The sequence below is a fragment of the Platalea leucorodia genome (assembly GCF_965183815.1).
Source record: "Platalea leucorodia genome assembly, chromosome: 10".
Taxonomy (NCBI): Eukaryota; Metazoa; Chordata; class Aves; order Pelecaniformes; family Threskiornithidae; genus Platalea; species Platalea leucorodia.
This window is the reverse complement of record NC_138832.1, coordinates 11,903,497-11,923,945: the sequence shown is the minus strand read 5'-3', so window position 1 is coordinate 11,923,945 and position 20,449 is coordinate 11,903,497.

Below are 20,449 nucleotides of genomic sequence, written 5' to 3'. Positions count from 1 at the left end.
GGAGTAGCCAGGAGCCGCCTTGAAGCCGAGGCCGGGCTTGCCGGTGCTGCGGGGGCCGCTGTGCCGACACAGCCGCCTCCATCCCGCCCCTCCTCCTTCTCCCCACAGGTGCGCTGCAGGCAGCCGCAGGCAGCGCCGCAGCGCAGCCGCACCACAGCCTCGGCCCTCCATGGGGACCGGCTGCCACCACTCCCCTGCCCAGTGAGCTCACAGAGCACTTGCAGCCGTCGCACACAGGTAGGGACCTTGAGGGAGACAGGCTCGACCGCCTCCCCGGCGCTGGCAGGTGCCGATGCAAAAGCGGGAGGTGGCGGAGGGGACAGGTGCGACCAGCCCCCCCAGCAAGCTGAGACCCCGCCCCCGTGCCGGGCCCGGCAGGCTGCCCGGGCATGCTGGGGGTGCTCCCGAGACCCGGTGGGGGGGGGCCACGCAGGGACCAGCCCTCTCCCCAGCTGGCCCTGGCAGCAGGGCAGCAGCCGCCCTTCTCGCATCTTCTCTTGCAGACGGAGAGGCTGGAGGGCTGGGAGGCACTGCCCCGCAGCAGGGTCACACGGGGAGAAAGAGTGACCACGCCAGCCTTGCCGCCTCTCCCAAGGCTTGAAGCGATGCAGGCAGCCGCACCCCGCTACGCACTTGCAGCTCCAGCGGCAGGATCTGCAAATGTCACCAAGCTGCCCGCTCTGCCAGCAGCAGCAACCGCCGCATCTGCTCTGAGAGGCAGAGCACACGGCGTGGGCCCTGCGGCCAGCGGCCAGCGAGAGCTTGTCCCACCTGCTCGGGGCATCCTGGGTCACCAGGGCGTGGCAGCGAGAGCTGAGAGATGGGGGCCTGCCCCGCACGGCTGCACAACCCGCGACGCGGCTCTGGAGTCCACAGTCCAGCCATTGGTGTCAGAGGTCCTGAGTCGCGTGGTAGCCGCAAGCTGGGGAGGCGGCCAGCAGCCGGCGGCACAGGGCCGCCTTGCGCACACCGCTGGTCTGGCGACACCTCCCAGAACAGCCCAGGTGCAGGCCGCCAGGGGTGGCAAGGCCGCAGCGGCTCAGCCAAGACCTCGTGCCCATGCTCCGGGGGGCACCAGGGCTGCTGGCGAGGCCCGCGCGCCAGTTTCCCCGGGGAGCTGCACTGGCAAAGGGCACTGGGCACAGCCGGTGGCAAGGCAGGGCCATCGTCTGCCCCCCGTGCGACTTGTCCACGGCAAGCCGCTGCGCGCACAGCCTGTGGATACCCCGAAGCATCTTGTGGTCGTGCAAATCAAGATGGCGCATCTGGAGGAGCTGGAGGAAGAGGACGACAACAAAACCTCTGAAGACCTGCCAGGACAGAGGCAGCTGGAGGAAGAGGTCTCCATCCATACCCTCTGGGGCAGCCCCAGTCTGCTGAGACTCAGCCAGGAGCCACACGCAGGCCCCCAGAAGGTGCCCGGCTCACCCGGCAGCGTGGCCAGAGATGCCGCAGGAGAGGCAGATGACCACCCTCAGCGCGCGTCTCCTGCCCCGTCAGCAGACTCAGACGTAGAGCCAGCAGCTTGGTGCCTGGCCAGAGCTCCTGGGGAGCAGGGGCACGGCGAGCCTCCCCACGCATCAGCAGCTGACGATGTACAGCCGTTGGCTCCTCCCTTGCCTGCGGCCATGCTCCAGGCAGCAGACGATAGTGCCGATGCCGTGGGCACTGCTCAGGCCATCCTGGGCAACCGGGACTTGGCAGCGGGGGCTGAGGGCCAGGGGTCTGCCCCTGTTGGCCCCGTAACCAGTGACACTGCTCTGCAGGACCTGGAGGAAGCGTGGGAAGAGGTCCCTGACAGAGACGCAGCAGCAGAGGCAGCAAGCGCCATAAAGAGCGCATCTCTTGCCCCATCATACGACGCAGACACACAGGCAGCAGCTTCTCCCCAGGCCGCATGTCTCGGGCGCGACGGCCACAGAGCACCTCTCCCCGCCCAGCCCCTCGCCTACAGCTCTCCTTCCCCCGCAGGCTTCGTCGCGCGCCCGCACGCCCCGGCTCGCTGGCGATGTCCCTCCGTCCTCAGGACAGCTTGTCGGGCTCTGCGCAGGGCTTTCCGCTGAGCTGCCTCACGGGACCGTGAGAGCAGCGGCGCCCGGCTGCCAGCACCTTGCCAATGGGCTTGCCTGGCCATGCCCTGCACCTGACCAGCGCAGCCTGGCCTGTCTCCCTATTAAAGTCCTTCCTGGCTCTGTCCTAGGTGAGGGCTCTCTGTCCTGTGTGCACGCGTGTGCGCGGGGGGGTGAGTGCAGCAGCTGGGGTCAGACCACGGCGCCGAGGGTCCCCGTGTCCCTGGGGCAGCGACTGGAGCGAGTGCGGGTGTGGGAGTGAGTGTGATGGCCAGCGAAGATCAAGCCGCAGAGGCGGTGCGCAGGTGACGTGGCCTGGGAGCAAGGGGGTGAGTGGGTGTCCGACGGCCAGCCCTGCGTGTGAGAGACCCTGGCTGTCTCTGGTGGTGAGAGCACGGAGGGTCAGCTACGGGACCGGGGGCAGTCCCGGCCGGCTCGGGGGCCGTGGGACGGTCTGTACCAGCAAGCAGACAAGGGCTGTGGCCTTGGCGGCTCCTACCTGCAGGGGCCAGCAAGTGGGGAGACTGATTTATTTCAGGTTTGCGCAAGCCTGGGCGCTCGGTGGTTTCCCACAACTCAAGCACACGAGATTTCTGCCAACAGCCCTTTTTTTTATACAGTACAAACATAACAGACGTAATCCGTTACATAGCCTTTTTTGCTGCCTGATTGGCATATGTTAATATGCATTCCTAACTTGGTAAGAAGATAAATACATCTTTACAGAGCATGCTCAGAGAGTAGGGGTCCCCTTAATCAGAGGAGGGTCCCACAGTAGCCGGGGGAGGGGGGGGTGATTTTTAGTCTTATAGTCAGGACAGTGCATAGAAAGGACAGGTATGTTGTCCACTGTTTCCCTGGTGTCCTTGGTTAGTTCACATCAAAGAATCCAAAATCAACTACTACTGGCATTTCAAAAGACATCCTGTTTATATTTAAACTTTTAATAGACGAGCAACATCTATTGAGCTACGCTCCGACAATCCACCTGTCTCTCTGTTAAGTAGACGAGGGGAGGCTGAGTGTCTGAGCCCAGCTGCTGGCGGGCTACAGCTTGCCCACACGTGTACATTCAGCCTCACTAGTGGCCGTCCTGGGGATAAAGGCCCTCCCGGTGACACTGAGAGCTGCTAAACGAACAGAGGACCATGCTCTGTCCATGTGCCCGGGGGCTGCGGTCAAACGGGGCGTGGGCGTCTCCACGGTGACCGCCAGGCCTTTGTGACCAGGGGCGGCATCGTGCCCAGAGGCCATTGTGACGGGGGGGTCCGCACGGCAGCCGTGGAGGCTCTTATGGGGCCAGGGCCCTAGGGTGCCCACTCCCAGGAGAGCGGCCCCGCCAGGAGGCAGCAGCTGCGCTGGGTGCCCGTGGCAGGCGTCCAACAGACGAGCCCGGAGATGCCCGAGAAGCACGAGGCGAACGCTCGCTCCCAGCCTGACAAGGGGCTGCGGCGCCTGCAGGAGGACCGCCAAGTGAGGGATGGGGCTGGCGGGAGAGGCGGGGGGCGGCGGGACACGGGGACAGCCGGGAGCGAGACAGCCAGCCCTGAGCGTCGCCGGCCCAGGCACAGGCATGCCGCGCCCCAGGGGTTTCTCTGGGGCAGGGCAGGGCAGGCTCCGGGACGGCCGCGGCCCACGCGGCCCCGCAGCAATGCCCCAGAGGCAGAGAGCAGCGCAGAGCCGAGTTCAGCCTGGCTGGAGTAGCCAGGAGCTGCCTTGAAGCCGAGGCCGGGCTTGCCGGTGCTGCGGGGGCCGCTGTGCCGACACAGCCGCCTCCATCCCGCCCCTCCTCCTTCTCCCCACAGGTGCGCTGCAGGCAGCCGCAGGCAGCGCCGCAGCGCAGCCGCACCACAGCCTCGGCCCTCCATGGGGACCGGCTGCCACCACTCCCCTGCCCAGCGAGCTCACAGAGCACTTGCAGCCGTCGCACACAGGTAGGGACCTTGAGGGAGACAGGCTCGACCGCCTCCCCGGCGCTGGCAGGTGCCGATGCAAAAGCGGGAGGTGGCGGAGGGGACAGGTGCGACCAGCCCCCCCAGCAAGCTGAGACCCCGCCCCCGTGCCGGGCCCGGCAGGCTGCCCGGGCATGCTGGGGGTGCTCCCGAGACCCGGTGGGGGGGGGCCACGCAGGGACCAGCCCTCTCCCCAGCTGGCCCTGGCAGCAGGGCAGCAGCCGCCCTTCTCGCATCTTCTCTTGCAGACGGAGAGGCTGGAGGGCTGGGAGGCACTGCCCCGCAGCAGGGTCACACGGGGAGAAAGAGTGACCACGCCAGCCTTGCCGCCTCTCCCAAGGCTTGAAGCGATGCAGGCAGCCGCACCCCGCTACGCACTTGCAGCTCCAGCGGCAGGATCTGCAAATGTCACCAAGCTGCCCGCTCTGCCAGCAGCAGCAACCGCCGCATCTGCTCTGAGAGGCAGAGCACACGGCGTGGGCCCTGCGGCCAGCGGCCAGCGAGAGCTTGTCCCACCTGCTCGGGGCATCCTGGGTCACCAGGGCGTGGCAGCGAGAGCTGAGAGATGGGGGCCTGCCCCGCACGGCTGCACAACCCGCGACGCGGCTCTGGAGTCCACAGTCCAGCCATTGGTGTCAGAGGTCCTGAGTCGCGTGGTAGCCGCAAGCTGGGGAGCCGGCCAGCAGCCGGCGGCACAGGGCCGCCTTGCGCACACCGCTGGTCTGGCGACACCTCCCAGAACAGCCCAGGTGCAGGCCGCCAGGGGTGGCAAGGCCGCAGCGGCTCAGCCAAGACCTCGTGCCCATGCTCCGGGGGGCACCAGGGCTGCTGGCGAGGCCCGCGCGCCAGTTTCCCCGGGGAGCTGCACCGGCAAAGGGCACTGGGCACAGCCGGTGGCAAGGCAGGGCCATCGTCTGCCCCCCGTGCGACTTGTCCACGGCAAGCCGCTGCGCGCACAGCCTGTGGATACCCCGAAGCATCTTGTGGTCGTGCAAATCAAGATGGCGCATCTGGAGGAGCTGGAGGAAGAGGACGACAACAAAACCTCTGAAGACCTGCCAGGACAGAGGCAGCTGGAGGAAGAGGTCTCCATCCATACCCTCTGGGGCAGCCCCAGTCTGCTGAGACTCAGCCAGGAGCCACACGCAGGCCCCCAGAAGGTGCCCGGCTCACCCGGCAGCGTGGCCAGAGATGCCGCAGGAGAGGCAGATGACCACCCTCAGCGCGCGTCTCCTGCCCCGTCAGCAGACTCAGACGTAGAGCCAGCAGCTTGGTGCCTGGCCAGAGCCCCTGGGGAGCAGGGGCACGGCGAGCCTCCCCGCGCATCAGCAGCTGACGATGTACAGCCGTTGGCTCCTCCCTTGCCTGCGGCCATGCTCCAGGCAGCAGACGATAGTGCCGATGCCGTGGGCACTGCTCAGGCCATCCTGGGCAACCGGGACTTGGCAGCGGGGGCTGAGGGCCAGGGGTCTGCCCCTGTTGGCCCCGTAACCAGTGACACTGCTCTGCAGGACCTGGAGGAAGCGTGGGAAGAGGTCCCTGACAGAGACGCAGCAGCAGAGGCAGCAAGCGCCATAAAGAGCGCATCTCTTGCCCCATCAGACGACGCAGACACACAGGCAGCAGCTTCTCCCCAGGCCGCAAGTCTCGGGCGCGACGGCCACAGAGCACCTCTCCCCGCCCAGCCCCTCGCCTACAGCTCTCCTTCCCCCGCAGGCTTCGTCGCGCGCCCGCACGCCCCGGCTCGCTGGCGATGTCCCTCCGTCCTCAGGACAGCTTGTCGGGCTCTGCGCAGGGCTTTCCGCTGAGCTGCCTCACGGGACCGTGAGAGCAGCGGCGCCCGGCTGCCAGCACCTTGCCAATGGGCTTGCCTGGCCATGCCCTGCACCTGACCAGCGCAGCCTGGCCTGTCTCCCTATTAAAGTCCTTCCTGGCTCTGTCCTAGGTGAGGGCTCTCTGTCCTGTGTGCACGCGTGTGCGCGGGGGGGTGAGTGCAGCAGCTGGGGTCCGACCACGGCGCCGAGGGTCCCCGTGTCCCTGGGGCAGCGACTGGAGCGAGTGCGGGTGTGGGAGTGAGTGTGATGGCCAGCGAAGATCAAGCCGCAGAGGCGGTGCGCAGGTGACGTGGCCTGGGAGCAAGGGGGTGAGTGGGTGTCCGACGGCCAGCCCTGCGTGTGAGAGACCCTGGCTGTCTCTGGTGGTGAGAGCACGGAGGGTCAGCTACGGGACCGGGGGCAGTCCCGGCCGGCTCGGGGGCCGTGGGACGGTCTGTACCAGCAAGCAGACAAGGGCTGTGGCCTTGGCGGCTCCTACCTGCAGGGGCCAGCAAGTGGGGAGACTGATTTATTTCAGGTTTGCGCAAGCCTGGGCGCTCGGTGGTTTCCCACAACTCAAGCACACGAGATTTCTGCCAACAGCCCTTTTTTTTATACAGTACAAACATAACAGACGTAATCCGTTACATAGCCTTTTTGCTGCCTGATTGGCATATGTTAATATGCATTCCTAACTTGGTAAGAAGATAAATACATCTTTACAGAGCATGCTCAGAGAGTAGGGGTCCCCTTAATCAGAGGAGGGTCTCACAGTAGCCGGGGGAGGGGGGGGTGATTTTTAGTCTTATAGTCAGGACAGTGCATAGAAAGGACAGGTATGTTGTCCACTGTTTCCCTGGTGTCCTTGGTTAGTTCACATCAAAGAATCCAAAATCAACTACTACTGGCATTTCAAAAGACATCCTGTTTATATTTAAACTTTTAATAGACGAGCAACATCTATCGAGCTACGCTCTGACAATCCACCTGTCTCTCTGTTAAGTAGACGAGGGGAGGCTGAGTGTCTGAGCCCAGCTGCTGGCGGGCTACAGCTTGCCCACACGTGTACATTCAGCCTCACTAGTGGCCGTCCTGGGGATAAAGGCCCTCCCGGTGACACTGAGAGCTGCTAAACGAACAGAGGACCATGCTCTGTCCATGTGCCCAGGGGGCTGCGGTCAAACGGGGCGTGGGCGTCTCCACGGTGACCGCCAGGCCTTTGTGACCAGGGGCGGCATCGTGCCCAGAGGCCATTGTGACGGGGGGGTCCGCACGGCAGCCGTGGAGGCTCTTATGGGGCCAGGGCCCTAGGGTGCCCACTCCCAGGAGAGCGGCCCCGCCAGGAGGCAGCAGCTGCGCTGGGTGCCCGTGGCAGGCGTCCAACAGACGAGCCCGGAGATGCCCGAGAAGCACGAGGCGAACGCTCGCTCCCAGCCCCACAAGGGGCTGCGGCGCCTGCAGGAGGACCGCCAAGTGAGGGATGGGGCTGGCGGGAGAGGCGGGGGGCGGCGGGACACGGGGACAGCCGGGAGCGAGACAGCCAGCCCTGAGCGTCGCCGGCCCAGGCACAGCCATGCCGCGCCCCAGGGGTTTCTCTGGGGCAGGGCAGGGCAGGCTCCGGGACGGCCGCGGCCCACGCGGCCCCGCAGCAATGCCCCAGAGGCAGAGAGCAGCGCAGAGCCGAGTTCAGCCTGGCTGGAGTAGCCAGGAGCTGCCTTGAAGCCGAGGCCGGGCTTGCCGGTGCTGCGGGGGCCGCTGTGCCGACACAGCCGCCTCCATCCCGCCCCTCCTCCTTCTCCCCACAGGTGCGCTGCAGGCAGCCGCAGGCAGCGCCGCAGCGCAGCCGCACCACAGCCTCGGCCCTCCATGGGGACCGGCTGCCACCACTCCCCTGCCCAGCGAGCTCACAGAGCACTTGCAGCCGTCGCACACAGGTAGGGACCTTGAGGGAGACAGGCTCGACCGCCTCCCCGGCGCTGGCAGGTGCCGATGCAAAAGCGGGAGGTGGCGGAGGGGACAGGTGCGACCAGCCCCCCCAGCAAGCTGAGACCCCGCCCCCGTGCCGGGCCCGGCAGGCTGCCCGGGCATGCTGGGGGTGCTCCCGAGACCCGGTGGGGGGGGGGCCACGCAGGGACCAGCCCTCTCCCCAGCTGGCCCTGGCAGCAGGGCAGCAGCCGCCCTTCTCGCATCTTCTCTTGCAGACGGACAGGCTGGAGGGCTGGGAGGCACTGCCCCGCAGCAGGGTCACACGGGGAGAAAGAGTGACCACGCCAGCCTTGCCGCCTCTCCCAAGGCTTGAAGCGATGCAGGCAGCCGCACCCCGCTACGCACTTGCAGCTCCAGCGGCAGGATCTGCAAATGTCACCAAGCTGCCCGCTCTGCCAGCAGCAGCAACCGCCGCATCTGCTCTGAGAGGCAGAGCACACGGCGTGGGCCCTGCGGCCAGCGGCCAGCGAGAGCTTGTCCCACCTGCTCGGGGCATCCTGGGTCACCAGGGCGTGGCAGCGAGAGCTGAGAGATGGGGGCCTGCCCCGCACGGCTGCACAACCCGCGACGCGGCTCTGGAGTCCACAGTCCAGCCATTGGTGTCAGAGGTCCTGAGTTGCGTGGTAGCCGCAAGCTGGGGAGCCGGCCAGCAGCCGGCGGCACAGGGCCGCCTTGCGCACACCGCTGGTCTGGCGACACCTCCCAGAACAGCCCAGGTGCAGGCCGCCAGGGGTGGCAAGGCCGCAGCGGCTCAGCCAAGACCTCGTGCCCATGCTCCGGGGGGCACCAGGGCTGCTGGCGAGGCCCGTGCGCCAGTTTCCCCGGGGAGCTGCACTGGCAAAGGGCACTGGGCACAGCCGGTGGCAAGGCAGGGCCATCGTCTGCCCCCCGTGCGACTTGTCCACGGCAAGCCGCTGCGCGCACAGCCTGTGGATACCCCGAAGCATCTTGTGGTCGTGCAAATCAAGATGGCGCATCTGGAGGAGCTGGAGGAAGAGGACGACAACAAAACCTCTGAAGACCTGCCAGGACAGAGGCAGCTGGAGGAAGAGGTCTCCATCCATACCCTCTGGGGCAGCCCCAGTCTGCTGAGACTCAGCCAGGAGCCACACGCAGGCCCCCAGAAGGTGCCCGGCTCACCCGGCAGCGTGGCCAGAGATGCCGCAGGAGAGGCAGATGACCACCCTCAGCGCGCGTCTCCTGCCCCGTCAGCAGACTCAGACGTAGAGCCAGCAGCTTGGTGCCTGGCCAGAGCTCCTGGGGAGCAGGGGCACGGCGAGCCTCCCCGCGCATCAGCAGCTGACGATGTACAGCCGTTGGCTCCTCCCTTGCCTGCGGCCATGCTCCAGGCAGCAGACGATAGTGCCGATGCCGTGGGCACTGCTCAGGCCATCCTGGGCAACCGGGACTTGGCAGCGGGGGCTGAGGGCCAGGGGTCTGCCCCTGTTGGCCCCGTAACCAGTGACACTGCTCTGCAGGACCTGGAGGAAGCGTGGGAAGAGGTCCCTGACAGAGACGCAGCAGCAGAGGCAGCAAGCGCCATAAAGAGCGCATCTCTTGCCCCATCATACGACGCAGACACACAGGCAGCAGCTTCTCCCCAGGCCGCATGTCTCGGGCGCGACGGCCACAGAGCACCTCTCCCCGCCCAGCCCCTCGCCTACAGCTCTCCTTCCCCCGCAGGCTTCGTCGCGCGCCCGCACGCCCCGGCTCGCTGGCGATGTCCCTCCGTCCTCAGGACAGCTTGTCGGGCTCTGCGCAGGGCTTTCCGCTGAGCTGCCTCACGGGACCGTGAGAGCAGCGGCGCCCGGCTGCCAGCACCTTGCCAATGGGCTTGCCTGGCCATGCCCTGCACCTGACCAGCGCAGCCTGGCCTGTCTCCCTATTAAAGTCCTTCCTGGCTCTGTCCTAGGTGAGGGCTCTCTGTCCTGTGTGCACGCGTGTGCGCGGGGGGGTGAGTGCAGCAGCTGGGGTCAGACCACGGCGCCGAGGGTCCCCGTGTCCCTGGGGCAGCGACTGGAGCGAGTGCGGGTGTGGGAGTGAGTGTGATGGCCAGCGAAGATCAAGCCGCAGAGGCGGTGCGCAGGTGACGTGGCCTGGGAGCAAGGGGGTGAGTGGGTGTCCGACGGCCAGCCCTGCGTGTGAGAGACCCTGGCTGTCTCTGGTGGTGAGAGCACGGAGGGTCAGCTACGGGACCGGGGGCAGTCCCGGCCGGCTCGGGGGCCGTGGGACGGTCTGTACCAGCTAGCAGACAAGGGCTGTGGCCTTGGCGGCTCCTACCTGCAGGGGCCAGCAAGTGGGGAGACTGATTTATTTCAGGTTTGCGCAAGCCTGGGCGCTCGGTGGTTTCCCACAACTCAAGCACACGAGATTTCTGCCAACAGCCCTTTTTTTTATACAGTACAAACATAACAGACGTAATCCGTTACATAGCCTTTTTGCTGCCTGATTGGCATATGTTAATATGCATTCCTAACTTGGTAAGAAGATAAATACATCTTTACAGAGCATGCTCAGAGAGTAGGGGTCCCCTTAATCAGAGGAGGGTCTCACAGTAGCCGGGGGAGGGGGGGGTGATTTTTAGTCTTATAGTCAGGACAGTGCATAGAAAGGACAGGTATGTTGTCCACTGTTTCCCTGGTGTCCTTGGTTAGTTCACATCAAAGAATCCAAAATCAACTACTACTGGCATTTCAAAAGACATCCTGTTTATATTTAAACTTTTACTAGACGAGCAACATCTATCGAGCTACGCTCCGACAATCCACCTGTCTCTCTGTTAAGTAGACGAGGGGAGGCTGAGTGTCTGAGCCCAGCTGCTGGCGGGCTACAGCTTGCCCACACGTGTACATTCAGCCTCACTAGTGGCCGTCCTGGGGATAAAGGCCCTCCCGGTGACACTGAGAGCTGCTAAACGAACAGAGGACCATGCTCTGTCCATGTGCCCAGGGGGCTGCGGTCAAACGGGGCGTGGGCGTCTCCACGGTGACCGCCAGGCCTTTGTGACCAGGGGCGGCATCGTGCCCAGAGGCCATTGTGACGGGGGGGTCCGCACGGCAGCCGTGGAGGCTCTTATGGGGCCAGGGCCCTAGGGTGCCCACTCCCAGGAGAGCGGCCCCGCCAGGAGGCAGCAGCTGCGCTGGGTGCCCGTGGCAGGCGTCCAACAGACGAGCCCGGAGATGCCCGAGAAGCACGAGGCGAACGCTCGCTCCCAGCCTGACAAGGGGCTGCGGCGCCTGCAGGAGGACCGCCAAGTGAGGGATGGGGCTGGCGGGAGAGGCGGGGGGCGGCGGGACACGGGGACAGCCGGGAGCGAGACAGCCAGCCCTGAGCGTCGCCGGCCCAGGCACAGGCATGCCGCGCCCCAGGGGTTTCTCTGGGGCAGGGCAGGGCAGGCTCCGGGACGGCCGCGGCCCACGCGGCCCCGCAGCAATGCCCCAGAGGCAGAGAGCAGCGCAGAGCCGAGTTCAGCCTGGCTGGAGTAGCCAGGAGCTGCCTTGAAGCCGAGGCCGGGCTTGCCGGTGCTGCGGGGGCCGCTGTGCCGACACAGCCGCCTCCATCCCGCCCCTCCTCCTTCTCCCCACAGGTGCGCTGCAGGCAGCCGCAGGCAGCGCCGCAGCGCAGCCGCACCACAGCCTCGGCCCTCCATGGGGACCGGCTGCCACCACTCCCCTGCCCAGCGAGCTCACAGAGCACTTGCAGCCGTCGCACACAGGTAGGGACCTTGAGGGAGACAGGCTCGACCGCCTCCCCGGCGCTGGCAGGTGCCGATGCAAAAGCGGGAGGTGGCGGAGGGGACAGGTGCGACCAGCCCCCCCAGCAAGCTGAGACCCCGCCCCCGTGCCGGGCCCGGCAGGCTGCCCGGGCATGCTGGGGGTGCTCCCGAGACCCGGTGGGGGGGGGCCACGCAGGGACCAGCCCTCTCCCCAGCTGGCCCTGGCAGCAGGGCAGCAGCCGCCCTTCTCGCATCTTCTCTTGCAGACGGACAGGCTGGAGGGCTGGGAGGCACTGCCCCGCAGCAGGGTCACACGGGGAGAAAGAGTGACCACGCCAGCCTTGCCGCCTCTCCCAAGGCTTGAAGCGATGCAGGCAGCCGCACCCCGCTACGCACTTGCAGCTCCAGCGGCAGGATCTGCAAATGTCACCAAGCTGCCCGCTCTGCCAGCAGCAGCAACCTCCGCATCTGCTCTGAGAGGCAGAGCACACGGCGTGGGCCCTGCGGCCAGCGGCCAGCGAGAGCTTGTCCCACCTGCTCGGGGCATCCTGGGTCACCAGGGCGTGGCAGCGAGAGCTGAGAGATGGGGGCCTGCCCCGCACGGCTGCACAACCCGCGACGCGGCTCTGGAGTCCACAGTCCAGCCATTGGTGTCAGAGGTCCTGAGTCGCGTGGTAGCCGCAAGCTGGGGAGCCGGCCAGCAGCCGGCGGCACAGGGCCACCTTGCGCACACCGCTGGTCTGGCGACACCTCCCAGAACAGCCCAGGTGCAGGCCGCCAGGGGTGGCAAGGCTGCAGCGGCTCAGCCAAGACCTCGTGCCCATGCTCCGGGGGGCACCAGGGCTGCTGGCGAGGCCCGTGCGCCAGTTTCCCCGGGGAGCTGCACTGGCAAAGGGCACTGGGCACAGCCGGTGGCAAGGCAGGGCCATCGTCTGCCACCCGTGCGACTTGTCCACGGCAAGCCGCTGCGCGCACAGCCTGTGGATACCCCGAAGCATCTTGTGGTCGTGCAAATCAAGATGGCGCATCTGGAGGAGCTGGAGGAAGAGGACGACAACAAAACCTCTGAAGACCTGCCAGGACAGAGGCAGCTGGAGGAAGAGGTCTCCATCCATACCCTCTGGGGCAGCCCCAGTCTGCTGAGACTCAGCCAGGAGCCACACGCAGGCCCCCAGAAGGTGCCCGGCTCACCCGGCAGCGTGGCCAGAGATGCCGCAGGAGAGGCAGATGACCACCCTCAGCGCGCGTCTCCTGCCCCGTCAGCAGACTCAGACGTAGAGCCAGCAGCTTGGTGCCTGGCCAGAGCTCCTAGGGAGCAGGGGCACGGCGAGCCTCCCCGCGCATCAGCACCGGACGATGTACAGCCGTTGGCTCCTCCCTTGCCTGCGGCCATGCTCCAGGCAGCAGACGATAGTGCCGATGCCGTGGGCACTGCTCAGGCCATCCTGGGCAACCGGGACTTGGCAGCGGGGGCTGAGGGCCAGGGGCCTGCCCCTGTTGGCCCCGTAACCAGTGACACTGCTCTGCAGGACCTGGAGGAAGCGTGGGAAGAGGTCCCTGACAGAGACGCAGCAGCAGAGGCAGCAAGCGCCATAAAGAGCGCATCTCTTGCCCCATCATACGACGCAGACACACAGGCAGCAGCTTCTCCCCAGGCCGCATGTCTCGGGCGCGACGGCCACAGAGCACCTCTCCCCGCCCAGCCCCTCGCCTACAGCTCTCCTTCCCCCGCAGGCTTCGTCGCGCGCCCGCACGCCCCGGCTCGCTGGCGATGTCCCTCCGTCCTCAGGACAGCTTGTCGGGCTCTGCGCAGGGCTTTCCGCTGAGCTGCCTCACGGGACCGTGAGAGCAGCGGCGCCCGGCTGCCAGCACCTTGCCAATGGGCTTGCCTGGCCATGCCCTGCACCTGACCAGCGCAGCCTGGCCTGTCTCCCTATTAAAGTCCTTCCTGGCTCTGTCCTAGGTGAGGGCTCTCTGTCCTGTGTGCACGCGTGTGCGCGGGGGGGTGAGTGCAGCAGCTGGGGTCAGACCACGGCGCCGAGGGTCCCCGTGTCCCTGGGGCAGCGACTGGAGCGAGTGCGGGTGTGGGAGTGAGTGTGATGGCCAGCGAAGATCAAGCCGCAGAGGCGGTGAGCAGGTGACGTGGCCTGGGAGCAAGGGGGTGAGTGGGTGTCCGACGGCCAGCCCTGCGTGTGAGAGACCCTGGCTGTCTCTGGTGGTGAGAGCACGGAGGGTCAGCTACGGGACCGGGGGCAGTCCCGGCCGGCTCGGGGGCCGTGGGACGGTCTGTACCAGCAAGCAGACAAGGGCTGTGGCCTTGGCGGCTCCTACCTGCAGGGGCCAGCAAGTGGGGAGACTGATTTATTTCAGGTTTGCGCAAGCCTGGGCGCTCGGTGGTTTCCCACAACTCAAGCACACGAGATTTCTGCCAACAGCCCTTTTTTTTATACAGTACAAACATAACAGACGTAATCCGTTACATAGCCTTTTTGCTGCCTGATTGGCATATGTTAATATGCATTCCTAACTTGGTAAGAAGATAAATACATCTTTACAGAGCATGCTCAGAGAGTAGGGGTCCCCTTAATCAGAGGAGGGTCTCACAGTAGCCGGGGGAGGGGGGGGTGATTTTTAGTCTTATAGTCAGGACAGTGCATAGAAAGGACAGGTATGTTGTCCACTGTTTCCCTGGTGTCCTTGGTTAGTTCACATCAAAGAATCCAAAATCAACTACTACTGGCATTTCAAAAGACATCCTGTTTATATTTAAACTTTTACTAGACGAGCAACATCTATCGAGCTACGCTCCGACAATCCACCTGTCTCTCTGTTAAGTAGACGAGGGGAGGCTGAGTGTCTGAGCCCAGCTGCTGGCGGGCTACAGCTTGCCCACACGTGTACATTCAGCCTCACTAGTGGCCGTCCTGGGGATAAAGGCCCTCCCGGTGACACTGAGAGCTGCTAAACGAACAGAGGACCATGCTCTGTCCATGTGCCCAGGGGGCTGCGGTCAAACGGGGCGTGGGCGTCTCCACGGTGACTGCCAGGCCTTTGTGACCAGGGGCGGCATCGTGCCCAGAGGCCATTGTGACGGGGGGGTCCGCACGGCAGCCGTGGAGGCTCTTATGGGGCCAGGGCCCTAGGGTGCCCACTCCCAGGAGAGCGGCCCCGCCAGGAGGCAGCAGCTGCGCTGGGTGCCCGTGGCAGGCGTCCAACAGACGAGCCCGGAGATGCCCGAGAAGCACGAGGCGAACGCTCGCTCCCAGCCCCACAAGGGGCTGCGGCGCCTGCAGGAGGACCGCCAAGTGAGGGATGGGGCTGGCGGGAGAGGCGGGGGGCGGCGGGACACGGGGACAGCCGGGAGCGAGACAGCCAGCCCTGAGCGTCGCCGGCCCAGGCACAGCCATGCCGCGCCCCAGGGGTTTCTCTGGGGCAGGGCAGGGCAGGCTCCGGGACGGCCGCGGCCCACGCGGCCCCGCAGCAATGCCCCAGAGGCAGAGAGCAGCGCAGAGCCGAGTTCAGCCTGGCTGGAGTAGCCAGGAGCTGCCTTGAAGCCGAGGCCGGGCTTGCCGGTGCTGCGGGGGCCGCTGTGCCGACACAGCCGCCTCCATCCCGCCCCTCCTCCTTCTCCCCACAGGTGCGCTGCAGGCAGCCGCAGGCAGCGCCGCAGCGCAGCCGCACCACAGCCTCGGCCCTCCATGGGGACCGGCTGCCACCACTCCCCTGCCCAGCGAGCTCACAGAGCACTTGCAGCCGTCGCACACAGGTAGGGACCTTGAGGGAGACAGGCTCGACCGCCTCCCCGGCGCTGGCAGGTGCCGATGCAAAAGCGGGAGGTGGCGGAGGGGACAGGTGCGACCAGCCCCCCCAGCAAGCTGAGACCCCGCCCCCGTGCCGGGCCCGGCAGGCTGCCCGGGCATGCTGGGGGTGCTCCCGAGACCCGGTGGGGGGGGGCCACGCAGGGACCAGCCCTCTCCCCAGCTGGCCCTGGCAGCAGGGCAGCAGCCGCCCTTCTCACATCTTCTCTTGCAGACGGACAGGCTGGAGGGCTGGGAGGCACTGCCCCGCAGCAGGGTCACACGGGGAGAAAGAGTGACCACGCCAGCCTTGCCGCCTCTCCCAAGGCTTGAAGCGATGCAGGCAGCCGCACCCCGCTACGCACTTGCAGCTCCAGCGGCAGGATCTGCAAATGTCACCAAGCTGCCCGCTCTGCCAGCAGCAGCAACCTCCGCATCTGCTCTGAGAGGCAGAGCACACGGCGTGGGCCCTGCGGCCAGCGGCCAGCGAGAGCTTGTCCCACCTGCTCGGGGCATCCTGGGTCACCAGGGCGTGGCAGCGAGAGCTGAGAGATGGGGGCCTGCCCCGCACGGCTGCACAACCCGCGACGCGGCTCTGGAGTCCACAGTCCAGCCATTGGTGTCAGAGGTCCTGAGTCGCGTGGTAGCCGCAAGCTGGGGAGCCGGCCAGCAGCTGGCGGCACAGGGCCGCCTTGCGCACACCGCTGGTCTGGCGACACCTCCCAGAACAGCCCAGGTGCAGGCCGCCAGGGGTGGCAAGGCCGCAGCGGCTCAGCCAAGACCTCGTGCCCATGCTCCGGGGGGCACCAGGGCTGCTGGCGAGGCCCGTGCGCCAGTTTCCCCGGGGAGCTGCACTGGCAAAGGGCACTGGGCACAGCCGGTGGCAAGGCAGGGCCATCGTCTGCCCCCCGTGCGACTTGTCCACGGCAAGCCGCTGCGCGCACAGCCTGTGGATACCCCGAAGCATCTTGTGGTCGTGCAAATCAAGATGGCGCATCTGGAGGAGCTGGAGGAAGAGGACGACAACAAAACCTCTGAAGACCTGCCAGGACAGAGGCAGCTGGAGGAAGAGGTCTCCATCCATACCCTCTGGGGCAGCCCCAGTCTGCTGAGACTCAGCCAGGAGCCACACGCAGGCCCCCAGAAGGTGCCCGGCTCACCCGGCAGCGTGGCCAGAGATGCCGCAGGAGAGGCAGATGACCACCCTCAGCGCGCGTCTCCTGCCCCGTCAGCAGACTCAGACGTAGAGCCAGCAGCTTGTTGCCTGGCCAGAGCCCCTGGGGAGCAGGGGCACGGCGAGCCTCCCCGCGCATCAGCAGCTGACGATGTACAGCCGTTGGCTCCTCCCTTGCCTGCGGCCATGCTCCAGGCAGCAGACGATAGTGCCGATGCCGTGGGCACTGCTCAGGCCATCCTGGGCAACCGGGACTTGGCAGCGGGGGCTGAGGGCCAGGGGCCTGCCCCTGTTGGCCCCGTAACCAGTGACACTGCTCTGCAGGACCTGGAGGAAGCGTGGGAAGAGGTCCCTGACAGAGACGCAGCAGCAGAGGCAGCAAGCGCCATAAAGAGCGCATCTCTTGCCCCATCAGACGACGCAGACACACAGGCAGCAGCTTCTCCCCAGGCCGCATGTCTCGGGCGCAACGGCCACAGAGCACCTCTCCCCGCCCAGCCCCTCGCCTACAGCTCTCCTTCCCCCGCAGGCTTCGTCGCGCGCCCGCACGCCCCGGCTCGCTGGCGATGTCCCTCCGTCCTCAGGACAGCTTGTCGGGCTCTGCGCAGGGCTTTCCGCTGAGCTGCCTCACGGGACCGTGAGAGCAGCGGCGCCCGGCTGCCAGCACCTTGCCAATGGGCTTGCCTGGCCATGCCCTGCACCTGACCAGCGCAGCCTGGCCTGTCTCCCTATTAAAGTCCTTCCTGGCTCTGTCCTAGGTGAGGGCTCTCTGTCCTGTGTGCACGCGTGTGCGCGGGGGGGTGAGTGCAGCAGCTGGGGTCAGACCACGGCGCCGAGGGTCCCCGTGTCCCTGGGGCAGCGACTGGAGCGAGTGCAGGTGTGGGAGTGAGTGTGATGGCCAGCGAAGATCAAGCCGCAGAGGCGGTGAGCAGGTGACGTGGCCTGGGAGCAAGGGGGTGAGTGGGTGTCCGACGGCCAGCCCTGCGTGTGAGAGACCCTGGCTGTCTCTGGTGGTGAGAGCACGGAGGGTCAGCTACGGGACCGGGGGCAGTCCCGGCCGGCTCGGGGGCCGTGGGACGGTCTGTACCAGCAAGCAGACAAGGGCTGTGGCCTTGGCGGCTCCTACCTGCAGGGGCCAGCAAGTGGGGAGACTGATTTATTTCAGGTTTGCGCAAGCCTGGGCGCTCGGTGGTTTCCCACAACTCAAGCACACGAGATTTCTGCCAACAGCCCTTTTTTTTATACAGTACAAACATAACAGACGTAATCCGTTACATAGCCTTTTTTGCTGCCTGATTGGCATATGTTAATATGCATTCCTAACTTGGTAAGAAGATAAATACATCTTTACAGAGCATGCTCAGAGAGTAGGGGTCCCCTTAATCAGAGGAGGGTCCCACAGTAGCCGGGGGAGGGGGGGGTGATTTTTAGTCTTATAGTCAGGACAGTGCATAGAAAGGACAGGTATGTTGTCCACTGTTTCCCTGGTGTCCTTGGTTAGTTCACATCAAAGAATCCAAAATCAACTACTACTGGCATTTCAAAAGACATCCTGTTTATATTTAAACTTTTACTAGACGAGCAACATCTATCGAGCTACGCTCCGACAATCCACCTGTCTCTCTGTTAAGTAGACGAGGGGAGGCTGAGTGTCTGAGCCCAGCTGCTGGCGGGCTACAGCTTGCCCACACGTGTACATTCAGCCTCACTAGTGGCCGTCCTGGGGATAAAGGCCCTCCCGGTGACACTGAGAGCTGCTAAACGAACAGAGGACCATGCTCTGTCCATGTGCCCAGGGGGCTGCGGTCAAACGGGGCGTGGGCGTCTCCACGGTGACCGCCAGGCCTTTGTGACCAGGGGCGGCATCGTGCCCAGAGGCCATTGTGACGGGGGGGTCCGCACGGCAGCCGTGGAGGCTCTTATGGGGCCAGGGCCCTAGGGTGCCCACTCCCAGGAGAGCGGCCCCGCCAGGAGGCAGCAGCTGCGCTGGGCGCCCGTGGCAGGCGTCCAACAGACGAGCCCGGAGATGCCCGAGAAGCACGAGGCGAACGCTCGCTCCCAGCCCCACAAGGGGCTGCGGCGCCTGCAGGAGGACCGCCAAGTGAGGGATGGGGCTGGCGGGAGAGGCGGCGGGCGGCGGGACACGGGGACAGCCGGGAGCGAGACAGCCAGCCCTGAGCGTCGCCGGCCCAGGCACAGCCATGCCGCGCCCCAGGGGTTTCTCTGGGGCAGGGCAGGGCAGGCTCCGGGACGGCCGCGGCCCACGCGGCCCCGCAGCAATGCCCCAGAGGCAGAGAGCAGCGCAGAGCCGAGTTCAGCCTGGCTGGAGTAGCCAGGAGCTGCCTTGAAGCCGAGGCCGGGCTTGCCGGTGCTGCGGGGGCCGCTGTGCCGACACAGCCGCCTCCATCCCGCCCCTCCTCCTTCTCCCCACAGGTGCGCTGCAGGCAGCCGCAGGCAGCGCCGCAGCGCAGCCGCACCACAGCCTCGGCCCTCCATGGGGACCGGCTGCCACCACTCCCCTGCCCAGCGAGCTCACAGAGCACTTGCAGCCGTCGCACACAGGTAGGGACCTTGAGGGAGACAGGCTCGACCGCCTCCCCGGCGCTGACAGGTGCCGATGCAAAAGCGGGAGGTGGCGGAGGGGACAGGTGCGACCAGCCCCCCCAGCAAGCTGAGACCCCGCCCCCGTGCCGGGCCCGGCAGGCTGCCCGGGCATGCTGGGGGTGCTCCCGAGACCCGGTGGGGGGGGGCCACGCAGGGACCAGCCCTCTCCCCAGCTGGCCCTGGCAGCAGGGCAGCAGCCGCCCTTCTCGCATCTTCTCTTGCAGACGGACAGGCTGGAGGGCTGGGAGGCACTGCCCCGCAGCAGGGTCACACGGGGAGAAAGAGTGACCACGCCAGCCTTGCCGCCTCTCCCAAGGCTTGAAGCGATGCAGGCAGCCGCACCCCGCTACGCACTTGCAGCTCCAGCGGCAGGATCTGCAAATGTCACCAAGCTGCCCGCTCTGCCAGCAGCAGCAACCGCCGCATCTGCTCTGAGAGGCAGAGCACACGGCGTGGGCCCTGCGGCCAGCGGCCAGCGAGAGCTTGTCCCACCTGCTCGGGGCATCCTGGGTCACCAGGGCGTGGCAGCGAGAGCTGAGAGATGGGGGCCTGCCCCGCACGGCTGCACAACCCGCGACGCGGCTCTGGAGTCCACAGTCCAGCCATTGGTGTCAGAGGTCCTGAGTCGAGTCGCGTGGTAGCCGCAAGCTGGGGAGCCGGCCAGCAGCCGGCGGCACAGGGCCGCCTTGCGCACACCGCTGGTCTGGCGACACCTCCCAGAACAGCCCAGGTGCAGGCCGCCAGGGGTGGCAAGGCTGCAGCGGCTCAGCCAAGACCTCGTGCCCATGCTCCGGGGGGCACCAGGGCTGCTGGCGAGGCCCGTGCGCCAGTTTCCCCGGGGAGCTGCACTGGCAAAGGGCACTGGGCACAGCCGGTGGCAAGGCAGGGCCATCGTCTGCCCCCCGTGCGACTTGTCCACGGCAAGCCGCTGCGCGCACAGCCTGTGGATACCCCGAAGCATCTTGTGGTCGTGCAAATCAAGATGGCGCATCTGGAGGAGCTGGAGGAAGAGGACGACAACAAAACCTCTGAAGACCTGCCAGGACAGAGGCAGCTGGAGGAAGAGGTCTCCATCCATACCCTCTGGGGCAGCCCCAGTCTGCTGAGACTCAGCCAGGAGCCACACGCAGGCCCCCAGAAGGTGCCCGGCTCACCCGGCAGCGTGGCCAGAGATGCCGCAGGAGAGGCAGATGACCACCCTCAGCGCGCGTCTCCTGCCCCGTCAGCAGACTCAGACGTAGAGCCAGCAGCTTGGTGCCTGGCCAGAGCTCCTAGGGAGCAGGGGCACGGCGAGCCTCCCCGCGCATCAGCACCGGACGATGTACAGCCGTTGGCTCC